The sequence below is a fragment of the Xenopus laevis genome, chromosome 7L (genome assembly GCF_017654675.1).
Source record: "Xenopus laevis strain J_2021 chromosome 7L, Xenopus_laevis_v10.1, whole genome shotgun sequence".
In the NCBI taxonomy this organism is placed as follows: Eukaryota; Metazoa; Chordata; class Amphibia; order Anura; family Pipidae; genus Xenopus; species Xenopus laevis.
Window position 1 is genome coordinate 110,883,981 of NC_054383.1, and position 21,620 is coordinate 110,905,600.

Here is a 21,620-nt window from a genome sequence, read left to right on the forward strand (position 1 = left end):
GGCATAAACCACTGGAAATTGTTATTGGTTTTGCTCTAGATAGATAGATAGATAGATAGATGATAGATAGATAGATAGATAGATAGATAGATAGATAGATAGATGATAGATAGATAGATAGATAGATAGATAGATAGATGATAGATAGATAGATAGATAGATAGATAGATAGATAGATAGATAGATAGATAGATGATAGATAGATAGATAGATAGATAGATAGATAGATAGATAGATAGATAGATAGATAGATAGATAATAGATATAGACAGACAGACAGACAGACAGATAGATAGATATAGATAGATAGATAGATAGATAGATAGATAGATAGATAGATAGATAGATAGATAGAAAGATAATAGATAGATAGATAGATAGATAGATAGATAGATAGATAGATAGATAGATAGATAGTCAGTGAAGCCTGTGTTGTAAAAGTTTACTGCACTACGCAATCTATATCTGAACAGCCCACTCTCCAAATATCCTTTTGCTAACACTAAGGTGATACAAGGAGAAATGTGCCTTTGGAAATTGTTCTTGCCAGTTTTCTTTGACAGTATCATCCAATACATGTTAATTAAAAAAGGATTAATATCTACTGTTGACACGTTGGTGAAAAAAAGCTACATGTTATAGAATGAGCCATTTTGGGGTTCTATAAACTGTCAGGTATATACTGTAGGTAGGGTCAACCACCCTCAGGCTAGAATGCCCATGCAGATTGTAATATACATCAATGGTGTTGTGTTTAGTAATACACTTACATACCTATAGGGATGCCATAGACTTATCCAAATTCAGAATCCTTAGGAGATCAAGGGCTCTCTCACTATACAAGTCTGGGAAGCATTCCCTTTAAGAGGCATATGGGACTTCTTTCTGATGACCTGCCCATGAAATGGCCTTAATATCTTGGCTCACTCTAAACCTGTTATTGGGCAGCACTCTTAGGATTAGCAGAGTCTTATTCTAAACCATGTTTAAGTTAGACAGGCTCTAGACACAGAAGCAGTTTACATATAGAAATAAGCAAAAAGAGGGAGCAAGTGTTTTAAAATTCTTTACATTTTTGTGGCTTGTGAACACATGGCTGAAAAAGGTTCTGCTGACATACTTTGAAATATTATGATGAAATCTTGAGTCTTACATGCCCAGATTTGGTCAGGCAGCCCGGCTAGTTTTCACAATATTGCCTGAGCATCTGTACATATATGTCGATTTCAAAAGAATATTTTTGGATCCAGCCTGATCACTGATGATCTTTCCAAACTATAAAAATCACCTGCCAATGTACCCACAGACTGAGGAACATAAGAAGAGCTGCAGCCATCCATGTGACTGGCCAGTTGCACCATATAGGTCAGTTCAGTCAATGGGACAACACCACGGAGAGTTGACAAGTTTATGACCACTTTTCACTGGTTAGATTTCAATAAATTCTCCTGCCCCCTATACCATTTGCCTTTATATGCTAAAGGGTGCAAGGGAACGTGTTTCTAGATTTACTAGCCAACATTTTAGGATGGAACTGCTTTCTGGTAGCCTGTTGTTTCTCCTACTCAATGTAACTGAATGGGTCACAGTGGGACCTGGATTTTAGTATTGAGTGCTGTTCTTATATCTACCAGGGAGCTGTTATCTTGTGTTAGGGAGCTGCTATCTTGTTACCTTCCCATTGTTCTGTTGTTAGGCTGCTGGGGGGTGATAGCACTCCAACTTGCATTACAGCTGTAAAGAGTGACTGAAGTTTATCAGAGCACAAGTCACATAACTGGGGCAGCTGGGAAATTGACAAAATATTTAGCCCCATGTCAGATTTCAAAATTAAATATAAGAAAATCTGTTTTCTCTTTTGAGAAACAGCTTTCAGTGTAGAATTCTGCTGGAGCAACACTATTAACTGATGCATTTTGAACAAAACTATTTTCCCATGACCGTATCCCTTTAAGTAATTAAATCCACTCTGTCTGGAGGACTGCTCATTGAGGTCTTGCTTTACATATATATGGTGGTTTCCGCTCCCTCAAGCTGGAGGCTCATGGTGGTGCACCGTGGCCTCCTCATACAGAGGATGAGTCCTTGGGACAAAGTATTTGTTTTTATAATATTGAGGCTTGCCTACTGTAAAGAAGAAGAAGAGTAGTGATGCTGAGTATCATTTGAGTATCACTTACAGTCCAATTTGGCTTTATTACAGAGGGTTTATGTAGTACCATGATCCACACGTTCTCCGTTGCAGTAACCCAGAGCAAATAATCAGATTCTACTTGCGTGAAAAAAAAAATCAAAGCTAATTTCTCCATGTCACTGCACTGGGGCAAATATGCACCATGGTACTACATAATCCTGACAGAGTCCCTTTAAGCACAAGGGCCTGTATTTCACACTTAGCTTCCTGCAAGAACTCCCCATAAACCCACTCTTATTAGTTGACTACTACTTTTGGCAGCAGTAACAAAGCTGGGCGGAATGAAAGGGGCTCACAAACAGCTACACAAACATGGCACGGAGATGCAAAAGGCTAGAGAGTCAACACCATGGAGAGGTCAAGTGGACACATGCTTCTCTCTATAGTGTTTGCTCCTAGCCCACACAGAGCGAACTTCTCATTCAACTTCCAATGGATTATTCACGCTGACTGCTTCAGATTTCGTTTAGGAAGAAGACTCCTATTCATGGCTATAACAATTTCTGCTTGACAACCTCTGATGGAAACAAATATAAATCTGTAGCTACATGTTTCAGTTTATTGCAATAATCAAAGATAAATACACAGTATCTGAACATGATGATGTATCAAGCTGTTTCCCAACAAGAAATCTGATGGACTCATGTAATAAAGAAGCTCTGGGCATGTATTTAAAGTTTTTCCATAGTATTTCATATTTAGTAATGTCAACTAACCCCATTGGGGTGATAATTATCCACTCTGACCAGTTTTGAGACCTAGGGGGCAGATTTATCAAAGGTCGAATTTCGAAGTTAAATATACTTCGAAATTCGACCATCAAATGGCTATACTTCGACTTCGATTATCGAAGTCAACGTTTTTTTTTACCGAATTCGACCGTTTGAACGATTTGAACGATTTCAGCGATCGATCAAACGATTTTACTTTGACTACAAAAAAATGCATTAGAAGGTCCCCATAGTCTAATTTAGCACTTCGCAGGTTTAATTTGGCGAATTATTGAAGTCAAAGTTTTTTTTAAAGAGACAGTACTTTGATTATTGAATTTTCGAATGTTTGAACTATTTTACTTCGAAAAGATTTAGAAGTAAATTCAAAATTGTAGTATCCTATTCGATGGTCGAAGTATCCAAAAAATTACTTCGAACTTCGAATTTTTTTACTACTAAAATTCCCTCTAATTCACTTCGACCCTTGATAAATCTGCCCCAATATGAAGTTGCCATTTAGCATAAAGGCATTAAGTTTTAATAAATGCATAACTTCATCATTGTCACCCTATTGGCATGTTTTAGCTGATATATCTGTTAGTTGCATGCACTCCATAGACATATCAGTAACTTCTGATGCAAGAGGCTATCTGCTGCCCCTGGAGAAGTGTTCAGTACCTGTATCCATTGTGAATTTTTCTAAGTAGGGACCTCTTTATGTTTGTGCCACAAATTCTAAGACAACGTCCAGTAATATCACTGCAATATCCTAAGGACAGTTCTCAGTATGCCACTGCAGGTATGGGATCCATTATTTGGAAACTCATTATCAAGAAAGCTCCAAATTATGGGAAGGTCATCTTTCATAGACTCCATTTTAATCAAATAATTCTAACTTTTAAAAATTATTTCCTTTTTCTCTGTAATATTAAAACAATACCTTTTCATCCCAACTAGGACATCATTAAAAATCCTTATTGGTGGAAAAATAACGCTATTGGGTTTAATTAATGTTTAAATGATTTTTAGCAGAATAAAGGCATGAAGTTCCAAACCTGTATTATATTTAAGAAGCCCAAATTACCAGATTTTCTGTCATGCTATAGCCTGTGATGAAAACCTTCCTTGAAGCAGAATTCTTTATAAGCTTGCACTATGTTTAATAAGTGTGGGGGCAAGACTGTGCACGGTACCTGGTACGTCACAAAAAAAGACTACCAAAATCAGGTGATGGGATTAGGGTAGAACCGGCACAATTTCCCCAAAATTAAAATTGTGCTGCCCTATTAGAAATAAGCCTCTGTGTTGGCATACAAATTATAATTCATTGGCAGCTAATGGAAGAAGAAGGCGAGTTGGCAAAATGAATTAAAAATAGTCACTAGCTTGCATTTGGGTATGACATGTGACTGACATAGGGATGAGCGAATTTTTTCGCCGCAGAAATGACGCCCATAGACTCCAATGGGCAAAAAAAAATGTTGCGCGTCAAAAAAAAATTGTCGCCCATAGACTTTGACATAGACTTAGATGCATTTTGGCAAATTTATGGGGGAAGCTTAAAGGGGTCAAATTTGCCCATCCCTAGTGACTGTGACATAAGAAAAAGTTCATTAGTGGGACATTAACATGCCCTTCAATAACATACATTTTTAAGAGCCCAAAAAAAAAGAAAATGACTGAAGCACACATAAGAGCAAGCTCTAATTTTATCAGACCTGAATGCAATTTTAACACCTATTTCTGCACAGAATGCTAGTAAATTAGCTATTTTTAAAGATATAGTACCAAAACATTTTACAAGGCTTTAGTTTCCTTCCAAAGGGTCGTTTTCTCCCCCTTTCTCTGTAAGGTGCTATGTTCCCTTGTGGCACTAGATAAATAAATCCAGTGCAATAAAAATACAAGCGAATACCTTCCAAAACAACTGATTTGGGAATTAGCTCCCTTGTAAAACAAACAGAAGAGGTTAAGAGTGTGATCACATGACACTTGAATGGGGAAGGGCAGAGATCTGTAATGATAACACAGTGTCCTTAATCTTGATGAGAAGGAATGCTATCTGCTGACCTTTAATCTCCCCCAGCAGTGATAACAGTACTAATTATACAAAGCAGTGGGAAACTGCACCGAAATTAAGCTGTTTATACTTTTTTTTTCAAGCGATGGATTAAGCTGATTATTATGTCTAAATCCAAGTGTGTGACTTTCTGAGACAGAATATTAAGATTTCTCTGGCAGTCTTTGCTCTTCAATATTTCTATTCTATAAGGTTTGCCTACCGCACTCTGTGTGATCAAGAAAATGTGTCCACATATATAAAAGCACAAAAATGTAATGTTCAGAGAGGCGAGGGCTTCTACAGTTGAACAAACAGGCTGTAGGAATAATTCGATTGCAATATCCCGATATTATTTCTAATTTTACTGGGGTGCCGCGCCTATAGAACATAGCAAAACAGACATTCCTATGAGTTTATAAAGATACACCAAAGCGAAACACAAGAGCATCTCAGATGCCGTGCCTTGTCCCATCATGCTATGTTTGCCATTTGGAAGACCCTTTTCAGCAATTTATCACAGTGAGTTTTGGCAGTAGGAGTTTAGCCTTCGACTTTTATGTATACCTTTACTGCAATTGCTGTGCTGTGATGAAACCAAAACCCAAAGAAGTTGCTGGATATTCATGTGCTCAAGATTGGGGTTTCTAAGAAAGGACAGGCAGCGATATATATCTCCGACACAGAGTGACATTACCAATTAAGAACTTAACTCAGTTATCCTGCAGATTATGCTTTACTGCTTCTAGATGTGACATTATGTGCCATGGCACTCTAGCTAAACAGCTGATTAGCCACTTTCTGTCTTGCTTCATGTTTCATTCGGGGTCTGAAGTTATTTTGTTTTCGGCTAAGTTATGACCACTGGGACTCTTGGATTTCTGCTTGTTCCAGAGCTAAGCTCACAGAGTCTCTGAAATCTATCAGCAAACAACAGTCTGGTATCCATCAAAGTAGACCTGCAATATGATGCCCCCTAGCGCTGTTCTATAGGAGCTGAGAAGCCAGGCCCCATTCATTAAACTTGTTTTCTACTTGAAATCCTGAGCTGCATATTCTTCCCTAAAAGGAACTTTTCAGTTCTCTAGTATCCAAAAACACAGAGCAGCCACTAAAATATATGCAAACCCTAACTCTCCAGCTATTCCCAGCACTCCCCAACAGCTACAAACATGCACAACAAGCTTAGATTCACTCTTTCGTTACTCCGCATCACAATCCAAAATCCAGTCAAAAACAGTATAAAATATGCAATAATTGTCTCCAACCCCAGGATAATATCCCTTCTTTATTAGGTGCAAGTTCTAGGAAATGGACAGATCCACAATATGTGCACTGCTAACTGCTATATCTATTTCTATAGTATTATTGTTACATTACATGTATATGGACATAACAACAGACTGTTATGTCTAATTTGACATTCAATGTGCTGCTTTCTAATTACATAATTCTGTAATGTCTATGTATCATTTAATGTGCCCATACTGGCTAAAAAAACTGGCAACATAGCCCCTCCAAACTGAGTTGGCAGCTTATTGACCCATGGATTGACCCATGGGACTTCTCCCTGTTGCTCTTTCATGAGTCTGTTAATGGCCATTCATATTAAAATTAGCATCAATATAATGAGGTGGTGCCCTTTTCAGGATGGGTCACTTACATTAACATGCTCCTAAGGGTGCTCAGTGGAAGTCAGGACCAGGTCAACTTGCAGTGCTACTGCTTTGAGATAACCTACATAGAGAATAGGACAGGAAGTGATACAACCTAATTTGTAGGCCACTTACTCAGCTGTGTATATTGCTTATTACTACCACTCCTTTCTATGTAGGTGGGGAACCCTCCCTTGTTTTCCATGAATGCAGAAAGTAGAGTCCTGCGCGGATCCGAACCCATCCCGTACCCGCAACTTGCAATCCGCAACCCGGACCCGCAACCCGCATTCTTACTCGCTTGGACCTGCTACCCTACCCTACCCACAAGTACCTTATCCACAACCCGGACCCGCTGACCATCAAGAATCAGGAAGTGCTGTCATTGTAAACCGGAAGTGACATCATCGGAAGTAGACGTGATCAGAAAAAAAAGGAGTAAAACAGGAAGTGCTGTCATTGTAGGTCGGATGTGACGTCATCGGAAGTAGACGTGACCAGAAGAAGGGAGTGAATATCAATATTGAGAAGACCCGCAAACCCACAGAACCGCCAACCCGCGGGTATACCCGCACCTGGAACTTCTAAACGCAACCCGCAGGGTACCGCAGGTTTTTGCGGGTAACCCTCGGGTACCCATGGGTACCCGACCCGCTGCAGGACTCTAGCAGAAAGTCTGTATGTCCCCGATTAAAGTGAAGCATTGCAAGTCACTGATGGATTTTAGAACAAACATTCATTAGTATGGGTTACTTTACGTCTGCTATTTTATTAATGCAGTGCAACCTTTCGGGGCACGCCCCTTTGTCAAGCCCCGAAACGTTGCACTGCATTAATAAAATTGCAAGGGCTTGCCCTGCTTACTTAATTCCTGTTTGCCGGTGAATTTCTATGTACCTTTGCTCAAAGGTTGCCGATTCCTCTATCACTGGGCACCAGGACACGCTGTTTTGTTTTTTTGAGGTGTGCGGTTTCTCCAATTTGGCTTGTTACTTTACTTCTGCTATGCCTTAGCAACTATTGCTATAGGTTGGGGAAATCTTTTTCTTGATTACCATGGGTATTACATGACTATCTACTTGTTAGGCCTGGCCAGAGCTGAGATGCATTTGATGGGCCAGCCCAAGAGGGTGGGCATAAATAAAAGAGATCGACCTGAAAAGAAAGATGAGTAATAAAAAGTAGCAATAAAAATACATTTGTAGCTTTACAGAGCATTTGTTTTTTAGATGGGGTCAGTGAAAAGTTGCTTAGAATTACTAAAAGTACTAAAATTTAACATAAAGCTCAGAAGCTCAAAGTTCAGAAATATAGTGGGATCCATTACTTCGCGGTCACTAAACTACATTTGTGATATATTTTCCCTTAATACAAATCCTTTATGCCTCATACTAGAAACACTCTTTCCTACTCACTTGTTAATAGAAATACAGAACATCCAGCTTTGGTTTAACACACACTTCCTTTGTATAAATACTGCAGATGATAGAAGGCTGAAGAAGCGAGGTGGAATTGCCACATGACTTCTCAAATTAAGTCCCAGACACGTCATTTACGTGACAGCTCTATGTTGTAACAGTGCACTATATAAACACAACGAAACAGTCAGTCAAGCAGTATATCAACAAAGGAGGGGAATGTATATTTAAATACTCAGTTCACATGTACTCACAGTACAAGGATGAAAGACTCAGGGGACCAGGCAGAACCCGAAGTGACTGTGTAAGCAATGCAGGGAGTCGCACGGGGATGATGGGAATTTCTACTGAAGTCATTTCACTTCCCCAGTTGCAGCTCTGCAGTGTTATTAGAAAATGAAAGATTATGTTATTATCTTGTGATAGCAGAGTTTTATACAGAATTTACACATTTCCTAATTCTTAAATCTATACGAAGAGAATTTTGAAACAGGGTTAGGTTTTATTCTGCCAGTATAACTTGGTGGTGTATAGTGATGAAAGTACTGTATGGGATATATTATCTGCAAAGGTTGAAACCTGGGGTTTTCTAGATAGTGGGCTTCTCGGTAATCTGGGTCACCATGCCTTAATTCTACTAAAGAACATTTAAAGGGGTTGTTAAATTTTTTCATTCATTTAGCTTTTTATTCAGCAGCTCTCCAGTTTTCAGTTTCAGCAATCTGGTTGCTAGGGTCCAAATTACCCTAGTAACCATGCACTGATTTGAATAAAGGTGGCCATAGACGTAACAATTACAATCTTTATTGGAAAAAATCTTTCCAAGAAAGATCGTTCATTTCAATACACACGTGTAGAGCTGAATTGTCAGATATACAGGTAGATAAACGGGAAGAAACAATAGAATTCTACCTGTATCTGACGATTCAGCACTAACAATGGCCGATGTTTGGGTCCCTTCAAAGGCACCCGATTAAAATTAAAATAATTTGGCTTAAAGGTGAACCACCCCTTTAAACAACAAATGAACCCACCAACAGGATGTTTTTGCCAGCACTTTAGATTTATGCAACTTAATTACCATTAAGTTCAACTGGAAGATCTACCATGAAACCACTTTGGTGCCAGCTTTCAAAATATCCAGCCTGGCTTGCCTCAGCTGCCTCTAAGCTATTGACCAATATTAGTGTAAAGGAAATGAATAGGCCAATCTAAATTGATTAACATTCTAAGCATATAGTATAAGAGATGCAATAAGTGATGGGCGAATTTGGGGCATTTTGCCGAAAAATTTATGAATTTCCAGCGAAATTCGCAAAACGGTGAAAATTTGCTGGCGAAAATGCTCCTGCGTCCAAAAAATGGACGCCAGCAAATTTTCGCGGCGGTTTCGCAAATTTATTCACCGGCAGCAAATCAAGGGAATTCGTCGACAATTTTGCCTTTGCAAACACTTTTCCTCTCACATGACAGTAGATAGGGATTGTGAATTTTACAGACTGCCATAGTGTTCAGTGTATGTAATACAACTTCTTAAAAAAAAGTTATGTTTGCTCCAAAAGTTTACGCCACCTTCAAGCAGGTCTTGAAGTTTTATAATACGCAATTAAGATTTGCAATGCAATAATTGCCTAATGAAGAATATTACATTGTGAGATACAAATTTTTATTTACAAATTTGTTCTCTTTGCAAATGTTATTACATTTCCCCTATATGTCTACGCAGGTATTTCCGTGCAGAATATATTGGAGTCTATGGGCTTGGGTCCTATTATTTGCACTGTAATAGAAGGGCGTTTTATCTCCACATTTTTCCAAAAAATATTCACTGATAGCAAAATGTGGAATTTCATCGCAAATCCACAACTGACAAAAAATTTTGATCATCACTAGAATTTTTTTCTCCCTTAGTGCTTTTGTAGTGAGCATTTTGTGAACCTGCCAGTCCTTATGGGCAATCAGCACTGTGAGAGCATTTGGTGGTTTTATTTGGTCTGTGAAGATACAAATCACATGACCTAACTGGCTGATCCTCTCTGCTGTAGCTTTTATAGGGGAGAGATCTCCCCTATAAGATCAACAATACCCATTCCCTGGATTCATGTTTTATTAATAAATTATTAGGTGCACAGAATATTTTTTTCATTAGGACTATGGTTTAATATAAAGAGATATTTTTTGAATATCTTTTTAAGGAGGTAAACAGTAGAGGCCACATAAAAAGATTGCAAGCTCTCACAAGCAGAATGTTCTTTAGTAACAATCTGAATACAAATAGCACGCACTTCTTGTATTTCCCAAGCCATAGCATACATTCAAGGAAACCGGAACTGGGCTTCTTAGCTTCACAGTTAGTGTCCTGCTTAATTGTGATGCTCCCTCTTATTGCATTCTGCCCAGATTTGCCACGGAAAGCTGAACACAAAATTCCATTCATTGTGCGATAAAACTTGAAAATGCAGCTATCACGTTATTCTTTGCCTATACACTATATCAATTTTGAAATGCCTGTCATGAAAGGTCTTTGAGAATCGCTATAGTCCTTTTGTGACTCTCCACCAACATTGTGCCTTTCTGCAGCACTTCTTCTTCCATCACAAAGATTATACATAATTCATGAAAGCGTGCACACACACAAACACACACGTACACAAAGTTCTCCTACACAGAGCTAATCACAGCTGGATCACTTGATTTATCAAGGGAGAAAACTGAGCAAAGACTTTTTTGATAATAATCATTATCATCATCATCATTTTTATAGCACCAGCAAGTTATAGTATGCAGCATTCAAGAAGGCACTTGGATGTATCTAGTGTGGCATTATGGGCAATTGTATCATTACACAACCTTTAGTTTCATTAGGATTCCTTTACTCATTCACAAAAGTGTTATGGATCCAATAAATGATACAAACTAGAAATTCAGGGCTGGTACATGATGTATTGGAACCCATCTATTCGTGTATTTGAGGGTCAAGCAATAATGTGAATCAAAGCCAACACTCAGATCATAATGGAGGCCTAGAGTGGAGTAAACCAACATGCTGCTAACCTACCTGATAAATATCTGGCCAATATTTGCAGTCATTGTTCACATTCCTGGTTATGTCTTACTGGTAGGAGACTGAGATGAAGAGGACAGCTTGGTATAGTGTTGTTAGTCTTCTGGTTTCCCTACAGAAGAGCAGAAGTGGTGATGGGAGACTACTTACTACACTTGCAACCCATCTCTCCCAAAAGAATACAGCCAGCTACAAGGAGTATGACCAATGAATGAAGTCTAAGGGCAGAGACACACGTGGAGATTTGGGGAGATTAGTCGCCCGGCGAAAAATTGCCTCTTCTTCGGGCGACTAATCTCCCCGAACTAGGTCACAATATATCACTCTGGAGAACCAATGCTTTTCCAAACAGGTAATCTTTTATTGAATTGCACTACATGTTTCAGATCATGATGATCCTTCCTCAGGTGCTAGTGAACACTAGCACCTGAGGAAGGATCATCATGATGTGAAGCATTGGTTCTCCAGAGTGATATATTGTGACTTATGAAGATAAAGAAGCTTAGTGACTTCCAATCTGATGAACTGATGAACACAATACATTGAGAACGGAAGGAAAGTCTTTACCAACATTTGATTCCTAATCTCCCCGAACTGCCTTCTGACCAGCTTAATCTAAATTGCCGGCAGGATGGCACTTTGAGCACTTCATTTTCCGAAGACGCCCATAGTTTCCTTGTGAGGCAACTTCGGGCGACTTCGAAAAATGAAGCGCTCCAAGTGCCATCCCGCCTGCGATTTATATTCATCGGCAAAGCAGTTCAGGGAGATTAGTCGTCGGGCGACTAAATCTCCCCGAATCTCCACGTGTGTCTCTGCCCTAAAGGTGCATACACAGGCTGATAAAAGCTGCCAACAAACCAAGTTGGTAGGATATAGGCCAGTGTATGGGGCCCACCGACAAGTATCACCAACCAACATCTGTCTTAAAATCTGGCAGGTTTAAAAATGCTGTTGGATCAAGTGCCGCATTGGTTTGTTGATGCAGTCATTGCACAGACCACTTGCATTCTTGATGTGATCCCTGAGAACAGATCACATTCCACATGGTTTGGAAGGAGTAGTGGTACTTAAATATGTTGCTGTTGTTCCCTTTGACTTTTAGTGTTTATAGCACTGATGTTGCCACACTTTTTAGAGAAAGGCAAGAATAGAATGTGTTTTTTACTACAGTAATAAATGATAGTATCTCTTTAATAAAATTCATTGTTTCTGTTTTGTATGTGTGTTTACTTGAATCTTTTATTTACTCATGTTGAAAGTCCTCCATCCATCCGCCTCCCCAAATTTATGCGGCCGACGTAGGTGGGAAATTAATTGTGACTGCATACAAAGACAAACTGCCCAATTTATAATGAGAAGCCGCTATTTCCTTGCATCTAACTTACAGCTGGCGTGTGCATGATTCTGATTTTGTTTTGTTCTATATCAGTAAAAGGAATTTGTTCTTTGAATAGGTAATTAAAAAAGATCTGAGGAGGTTTTTATTTATCAATGCACCTTTTATGTTAATTATGGAATTGTGTTGCTCTTAACTCTGTAGCACACTATCACTAAAGAGGATTGTACAAACGTGGGGGCTTTAAACAATGAGTGTTGGTGTGTGGAGCAATGCGCCGAATATCAACGAGTTGAAAAGTTCAGATCTATTCAGTTTCTCAATCAAAGAAAAGCCCAGGGCTAAAAAAAATGGTCCTGCACTAAAGATTCAGGCAAGTGTAAGAATTAATGGGGAAATACTTCTCTGGTGAAATGATAGTCAATAGTTTCAATTAACATCCTATTCAGTTAAAAGTGCACAAAGCAATGAGGAACCTCAGAGTAGAGCTCTGATTTACAATAGTCTAGAAGGGAAACAGCTGCAGCGCTAATGGCCCAGTTACTGTATACAGTAAGTAAATGTCATTTCTAAGTAAACATAGTATTTCATTTTTAAATTGCGTTTACATTAACGTGACACTATTGTTAAAAAATTTATGTCTGAATACATTGCCTACACAAAGTATAAAAGAGGTGGAAAATCATTGTGAACCCCCGAATCCTTCGTGAAGGATTCGGCCGAATACCGAACCGAATCCGAATCCTAATTTGCATATGCAAATTAGGGATGGAAAGGGGAAAAAAAATGTACTTCCTTTTTTTGTGACAAAAAGTCATGCATTTCCCCACCCCTAATTTTCAGTTGTGAATTAGGATTTGGATTTGGTTCGGCCAGGCAGAAGGATTCGGCCGCATCCGAAACCTGCTGAAAAAGGCCGAATCCCGAACCAAAACCTGGATTCGGTGCATCCCTACAGACAGATAGATAGATAGATAGATAGATAAAAGATAGATAGATAAAAGATAGATAGATAGATAGATAGATAGATAGATAGATAGATAGATAGATAGATAGATAGATAGATAGATAGATAGGTAGATAGATAGATAGGTAGATAACCGTGACTGGTGATCTGCAAGATGGTGCAGAATAAAACTGTCTGTATCTAATACAGTGGTTTTTGGACTTGTTAAGTTCAAGCCCACTTGGTCAAGCCCAGTAGAGTTCATTAAAAGGTTACTGATGTAGGAAAACACTGGTTTATCAACCATTTTGCCATTGTTTTGATAATACAGTATATCAGGCTAGAAATTGTCATCCTAAATAGCATTATACTTGACTTTCAAGCTTTGACATGTTGATGTACAGTATCTATTAGTACAAATAAACGTCCTTCCTAAATCACCATGAATTACCCATTCGTATTAGCCTTTAGGCTACCCCTCTACACAACTGCTCTAGGCTAATAGGGGGTCAAAACTTTGGGAACCACTTCCAAACTAAAATGATATACTAATTTCCTTCAAAAAATGTAAGCTCCTCTTGAAGTTTGTACCCATTTGGCTCATATACCCCTGTAATCGGTCTTTTTTAAATTGCTCCATACACGGCTGCTTTTTTAAATGGACAATTGCCTTGGGCCCGCCAGGATAGAGGGGACACCATCAAACATTGCAATAACTTTTTAATGCAACATCTCACAAGCCCCTCCTTTTACTAAGCTGGAAAATCCAATACTGTTATTTAACTGCTCATTATCCTTAGACTCTTAAAACAAGTGAATGTAACATTTCTCAGAGCACCTTTCTAACCTGTTTTAAAATCCCCATTCATTTTCTTTCTGTTTTTCAGCTGTTAACCATTTGTAAGCAACTGGTTTAATGAATTTGTAAACAACAGCACCACCTCCTGGTCAGTTTGGCCAGAAAAGAAAGGTGTTGTGCTCTCTGCAGGTTTCTTGTAACACCAAGGTTGTGAAACAAGCAGATATTTTCCTGATTTCATAGGCTTTACAGGGCTTATCCAAATCTTCGGCCCTTAAACTAAAGTTGAATCACATGGGACAATGCAGAACTGCCAGATGGCGGAAACATAATATAGCCCAGTGTGGTCCCTGGCAGATGGAATGTTCTGTCCTGTATGATTTATGTCTGAATAAACCAAGATCATATATTGATTAAGTAGGCAACTGTACTGAGCGTGTAAATCAGAAGGTAGGCTGCCAAATCAGCCAATATCTCACTATGTATGAGCACCGTTGCTGCCCAAGAAACTCTGCCCCTTGATAGGGCCAGAGTCTCAGAAGATGGACATTATATATATATATATATACACCAATAGTTTCCAAACCAGCACTCCCTTTTATGTAAAACATATCATCTTTTATTGTTGCATCAATATCCAACGTTTCGGTCCCTGTTGGGATCCTTGAAAAAGGTCCCAACAGGAACCGAAACGTTGGATATTGATGCAACAATAAAAGATGATATGTTTTACATAAAAGGGAGTGCTGGTTTGGAAACTATTGGTGTATGCACGATTTACCGTGCACCCCTCCTTCTATTAAGATTGACCTTGGAGTGCGGATACTCGTCTGGAAGATATATATATATATATATATTTTTTTTTTTTTTTTTTAAATATGTGTTGTTATTATAAGCATTGTTAACTGCAGAATGGTTGCTATGGGGTACTGCATTGGTGAATAGGTGGCAGTCTCATCCAAGGGCAGCCTGACAGTTTTAACTGTAAAGTGCTGTGATAGGCCACTTAGACACTTATAATTAATAATGTAATTTTCTCTTTAGAACATGACCTTTCAAACCAAAGCTGTCGGAGCTCCCCACCACAGCTGGAATCAGTTAGAGAGACAGCATTAGCCACGGTACCAAATACAATAACATATCAGTGTGTCGCCTCACACACATTTGTCTTGGTCTGTATCTTGTTAAGACAGTTCCTTAAAAAAGTGAAGCTTATAGAGTCTCAATAATTGGGGAAGCAGACTCTGTGACTTCGGGGTGTGGGGGCTCAGGAATTTTGGGGGGACCGTTTTAGAGTGTCCTAAAAAAAAATCTGCAGAGATGTACATTCATTTCCACCTACACCACTAGAAAATGATAATACTACATAGTGGCATGTCATCATTTGGGGTGAAAAAAGATAAAAGTCCCATAGCAGATGTATCAAACACATACACAGACCTATCAATATATATACTATATATACATAAATACCTATACTAACTGTAGATCTTTAGATCATAGTGGCATTGGATATTATGCTTGTCCAAGAAATCATTCAAGCCATGACATCATTCAAGGCATTTAACTGAATCAGCCATCACAATATCATTACAGAGCCCTGCGGTACTCCACTAACAACACTGGTCCAATTAGAAAATGTTTCATTCACCAATCTATCCTTCAGCCAGTTCTCTATCCAGGTACAAATAGTATGTTCCAGTCAATACTGACTGTGATAGGATTTCATAATAAAAATATGCATAAGGTATTACTAGATTTTTTTTTTTTTAGTTTCATTGTATAAGCGGCTGTTGAATTATTTTTAAAGAGCAAATTCTACAAGCAATAAACTTTTCTGTTTTTTGAACAGGTAGTTCCTCTGTCCCCCAAAAGCATTATCACATATAGGTTAGTGCTGTGGTTCTTTACTGTGCAGACTCAGACAGGGAGGGACAAACTGAAAATGCACCACACACTCAAGTATTATAGGTTGTCAAGGGCTGCACTGGGAACCTGGGGCAACTGGAAGTAGAACAAGAGACCATAACCTAGGGTGTAGGGTTGCTTGCCATCCAGACAGGTACAGTAAACATACTCTGAGATTTAAACAAATATTTCTCTGGACTTTAATTACCCTTTAATACACTGCAAAAGTAACATGACAAAATATATAAAAACTTATTTGTTTCTGGAAAATGTATTTTATTACTTACCTCCAGCTCAAAGGTAATGGGACCTTTCACCACTTCTATTCCCTAGTGGCCGCAAGCCAAAAAATAATGAATAACTCTGTTGGCAATACAATAGCACTTTACTAGTTAATTACCCAAATCAATATAATGAACGGATAATGGAATGTATGGCAAAATCTAGTGTACAAATGAAAAATAAGATCCAGTTCAGTTCTCCCTGTTTTCATGCAGGGTTGTTATGGTTGTTACCTCTGTGGTTACAATCTACTATTATTATTATTTTATTTGTACTGGTATTTAAATATAGCACTTTTGGGGGGGGGAATGGAATGTCTTATAAAAATATTGTTACACTTTGGATCCAGGGTAAGACATCTGCTTGTCTGTCAGTGGATATACACACGGGGATGCCATTCCCTCCTTCGCTTCCTTTTAAAAACCGATTCGATTTGAATTGAAAAACTTCGAATATTCGACCATTCGAAAATCGAAGTACTGTCTCTTTAAAAAACTTCGATTTCGACACTTCGCCATCTTAAACCTTGCAAATTGCTATTTTAGCCTTTGGTGAGCTCCTAGAACCTATAGCCAGTATTTGGCTAAGTTTTTAGAAGTCAAAGTATTTTTTTAAAAAATCGTTCGAATCGTTCGTTTTATTCGATCGATCAAACGATTTTTACTTTGATCGAAAACAGCCGTTTTCGATTGAAAAAATACTTCGACTATTGAAGCATCAGATTCGATAGCCGAATTTCGACGTTTTTTAAATTCGACGCCCATGAAATCTAGGATTTGCTTATTGTGTTTTGCCCACTAGGTGGCATGAGGACACTGTTCAATCCTTGATTCTGAACACACTGCATTTTCATTTTAGTTTATAGTTGTGTTTTGTTAAATATGGGGTAAGGTTCCTACTCAGTAAAAGAAGAAAAGTGTTAGGGTACTGGCACATGGGGAGGTTTGTCGCATGCATTTAAATTGTCACTACAGCAGATCTCCCCAAAATGTTGTCCCACTAGCAATAAAGTAAATCGGCAATTAGCAGCGTACCTAGACTGTATTAAAAAAATCCTCAGGGGGGCCCGGCACGCACTTTAACCCACTCCCCCACCTGTACTTCGACCTGCTCCTTGAGACCCCCCAGTTGCATCCCCTACTCCCCATCACTCGCAGTGAGGTTGGGAAAGAGATTTTCTTTAAATCTACAGTGGAAGCAGAAAACATAGTAACATAGTAAGTTAGGTTGAAAAAAGACACATGTCTGTCAAGTTCAACCTTAAATCTGTATAAAACTTGCCTAACTGCTAGTTGATCCAGAGGAAGAAATATATTTGAAGTCTCTCCAATTCCTTCCTGACTCCAAAATGGCAATCGGACCAGTCCCTGGATCATCTTGTACTCTAAGCTCCCATAACCCTGTATTCCCTCGCTTGGTAAACACCATCCAACCCCTTCTTAAAGCTATCTAATGTATCAGCCTGTACAACTGATTCAGGGAGAGAATTCCACATCTTCACAGCTCTCACTGTAATAAACCCCTTCTGAATAAGACAGAACCTCATTTCTTCTAATCTGAATGGGTGATCTCTTGTCAGCTGGAAGGACCTACTGGTAATTAAAGCTTTAGAGAGTAGTGATGGGCCAATCTGTCCGAAAATTAGCAAAATGCACTGAAGTCAATGGGCGTCAAAATTATTATTTTTGCAACAGTTTCGTGAAACAATTGCCCGGTAGCAAAATGCAAAAATTTGCCTCAAATCCATGCCTGGCGAATAAATTCTCTGATCACTATTAGAGAGGTTATTGTACTATAAGGGGTACTGGCCCCCCTTTCTGGTCCCCCAGCAACGAATATGTCTGCTTTCTCTGTAGTTACGCCACTGTCACCAATGGGAAAACATAAGTGGCACTTAGTTTTCCAAAGTTTCCTTGTGAGGTAACCTACTGCCCCCTGTCCAGACTTCTCTACTCCCAAACGTGGCAACTGGTGTCCTGTTAACAATATGCAGCAATGGGAAGGTGTAAGTTTATCTTAATAATCATGGAGTCCATTCTCTGGTCTCATTGTCTTTCTTTGGACACAACAATTCTGGGTTCCCAAAATGGGTGCCATGACAGGAAAACGTTTCCCACTGTAAACCTACAGGAGCAACATCCTGCTAGTGATGTCTGTGCTGTTAACCTATGAGATTATTAATGATAGCCGTGGCCTCGTGACTTGATAAAACTCTCTCCCCAGGAAGTAGGAATCAGGAAGTGAGAAGTACTCAAGCAGCTGGAACAGGCAGAGGGGGAAACTAATCAGTAACAGTTCATATTGAATTGAGTTAAATAATGTGAACAGTCGTTTTTTATGTTGTCTGACTGTGTAAAATATAGACTCATAGCTGCATAAAGCTACATTTATCATGCAGTATAAACAGAGGAGAAAAACATCATGCAGTGATGTTGCCCATAGCAACTAATCAGATCTTTGCTTTTATTTTCTAACTTGTAACTTCCTAATTGGCTGCTATTAGTCAGTGAGGTTTTCCTCTGTTGTTTTACACAGCATGACGAATAGGCCCTTGAGTGTTGCTGTCTCCAAAATAATACACCAAATACACCAAAATTGTGCTGTGTGATGATACATTTTTTGGTGTATATGTGGCTAATTGTAATATTTGTGGTGTAAAAATAGACATACGCTTGAAGAAAATGTGTAAACAAAAAAAAAAAAAAACACAAGAAAAAAACTTTTAGCCCAAAACATGTAGTGGAACAACTCAATAAATTGAATTGCAGCAAAGTTCTGCTTTAAGGCTTCCTCCATCTTTTTTGTTTTATTTGTTACAAGACTTGTGTGTGTGATGACAGGAGCATGTGGTGGAGCCAGCCTAAGAATTATTAGCTCAATTGGAACACTGGATAGCTCTGATTTGTAGGGTAAAAACTATGCTTGATGCCAATGTTATTAACAGGGTGGAAAGAGAAAACTATAAGAAGGTCGGCATTTTTTCCAGGAAAGATGACAATCATACTTATCCTGCACAAAAAAACAAGAAATCAATGTTAGTAATCTGATGTAACAGACATTGCTGTATCTTGTGGGTCACATCCAAGCTTGCCGTGAGTCTGCACTAGGGCCCAGCAAGGATGGAAATACAGACTATAGATTTGGAAAACCCAAGAGTCTATTAGGAGGTCCCAAGTAACACTAGGAAATGCGCTGAGCTTCAGAGGAACTTGGATTGACAACCATCAGAAATAGCAGCATCCAGCCTCAATAATCCCCCAGGCCAGGTGACGTATTGCCAGCACAAGACTTTGGAAGACCTCAATGAAGAGTCAAAATGTAGGGAGCCCCTTTCTACTGAGTGTCAGCTTCTTGTTTTCATTGTCATAGTAAGGGTTGAATTATGGAAACTTCTTCTCTTGCAGGCACCATCCTGAAGGGCAGTAAAAAATGTATACGAAGGAGGTTTTTCTGCAGATTTAGCCAGAAGGAAAGGCCTGGAACACCCATGGTCAGCTATGGAGCTCTACAGGTACACTCAGACAAGTGTAATAGAGAACTAAGATCAATAGGTGAAAAGGGCAAAGAGCCATCAAATCTATGTAATTACTATTCACAGGTAAGAAAGTTCAGACCAAATCCGATAGGACTATTTTTTTTTGTAAAGTGCTTCATGACAAACTACACTGAACAAGTTGTAATAGCTTTAATTTATTTTTTGTTTTGCAATAATATATTATTGTTCTCAGCACTACACAACGCTGCTTGAACAAATTTATGGACATAGTTGCCTTTGCCCTAATTTAATTAACACCAACTGTAAATGTGTTCAAAATGTTCACATTTCAAATATTGAATGTAGAAGGGGAGACATGTTCACTATTGTTAATTGGGTAGGGGCAATAGGGGAATTGTACTGGCTACAAAATAAGTACAGTAGCTTGTTCCATATTAAATTCTACCAAGGAGTTGACACAGGGAATCTGGTGAGTGTAGACTGACCTTCAGAGCTTTGATTAGCAGCCCTTTGTTCCTGACAATTTGCCTATGCTGATAGCTTATTAGGTTAAAATCATATCAGTGCTGACAACACAGCTTGTCTGTACCAGTTAAGACAGCGTGTCCCTGAACAAGGGCATGAGTCTCCACCACTTGCCTTGATAATGATGTTTGCATTCTGTGGCATATTTGTGCAACACACCAACATTACTGTATAACTTGTAAAGGCACTAGGGGGAGCATCAGAGCAGAACATTTTCCGGGGGGGGGGGGTCAAGTAAGCTAATATCACACTGAATATTATCACACTGAAGATTAACCTATGCATACACAGGGTGTTAATGCCAATATACACTCTGAAATAAGAGTGAGCTGTATTCTTTCTATGAACAATTGGCAGATAGATCAGGTGAAGGGAAGCACATTTTCCAGCTGTTGATATATCCAAAGCCATGGGACCTAGCAAGTATCCTTAATTATTATGAAACATGTTTTGTGTTATTTAAAAGAAATAGATTTTAAAACAATAATCCCCATGTAATTGTCATAACAGTGGCATTTGTCTTTATGAATGTTTATAAAACAGGCCTCTGCAGCCTTGAGCTAGTCTTTCTTCCGGAACGCAGAATCGCTAAATTTCCCACTATATTCTTCTGCCCAACATTTTCTCCAACAATGCATAAAAATATAATTCTGTAACACAATACAGCTGATTGTAATGCCAAAAGAGATTCACAGGATGGCTATTTACCAGTAAATATTTTATTTATTCCGAGGGAATTCCCTGACCTGATCATGTGATAACTTATTATATAGGTGTTGGTTTTGTTATTTCTTTTACTGACAAAGAATTGTTGACTAATAAATAATCCAGTTCATTCAACAATAACCTGGCATAGTAAAGGTGCTGTTTACCTTTGAGATAACTTTTAGTATGATGTAGAGAGGGATATTCTGAGACAATTTGCAATTGGTTTTAATTTTTTATTATTTAAGGTTTTTAAGTTATTTAGCTTTTTCTTCAGCAACTCTTCAATTTGCATTTTAGGTAATCTGGTTGCTACAGCGCAAATCCCCCTAGCAACCATGCATTGATGTAAATAAGAGACATGAATATGAATAGGAGAGGTGCTGACTAGAAAGATGAGGAATACCAAGTAGCACTAACAATACATTTGTAGCCTTACAGAGCATTTGCTTTTTAGAAGGGGTCAGCGACGCCCATCTGAATGCTGCAAAGAGTCAGAAGAAAAAGGCAAATAACT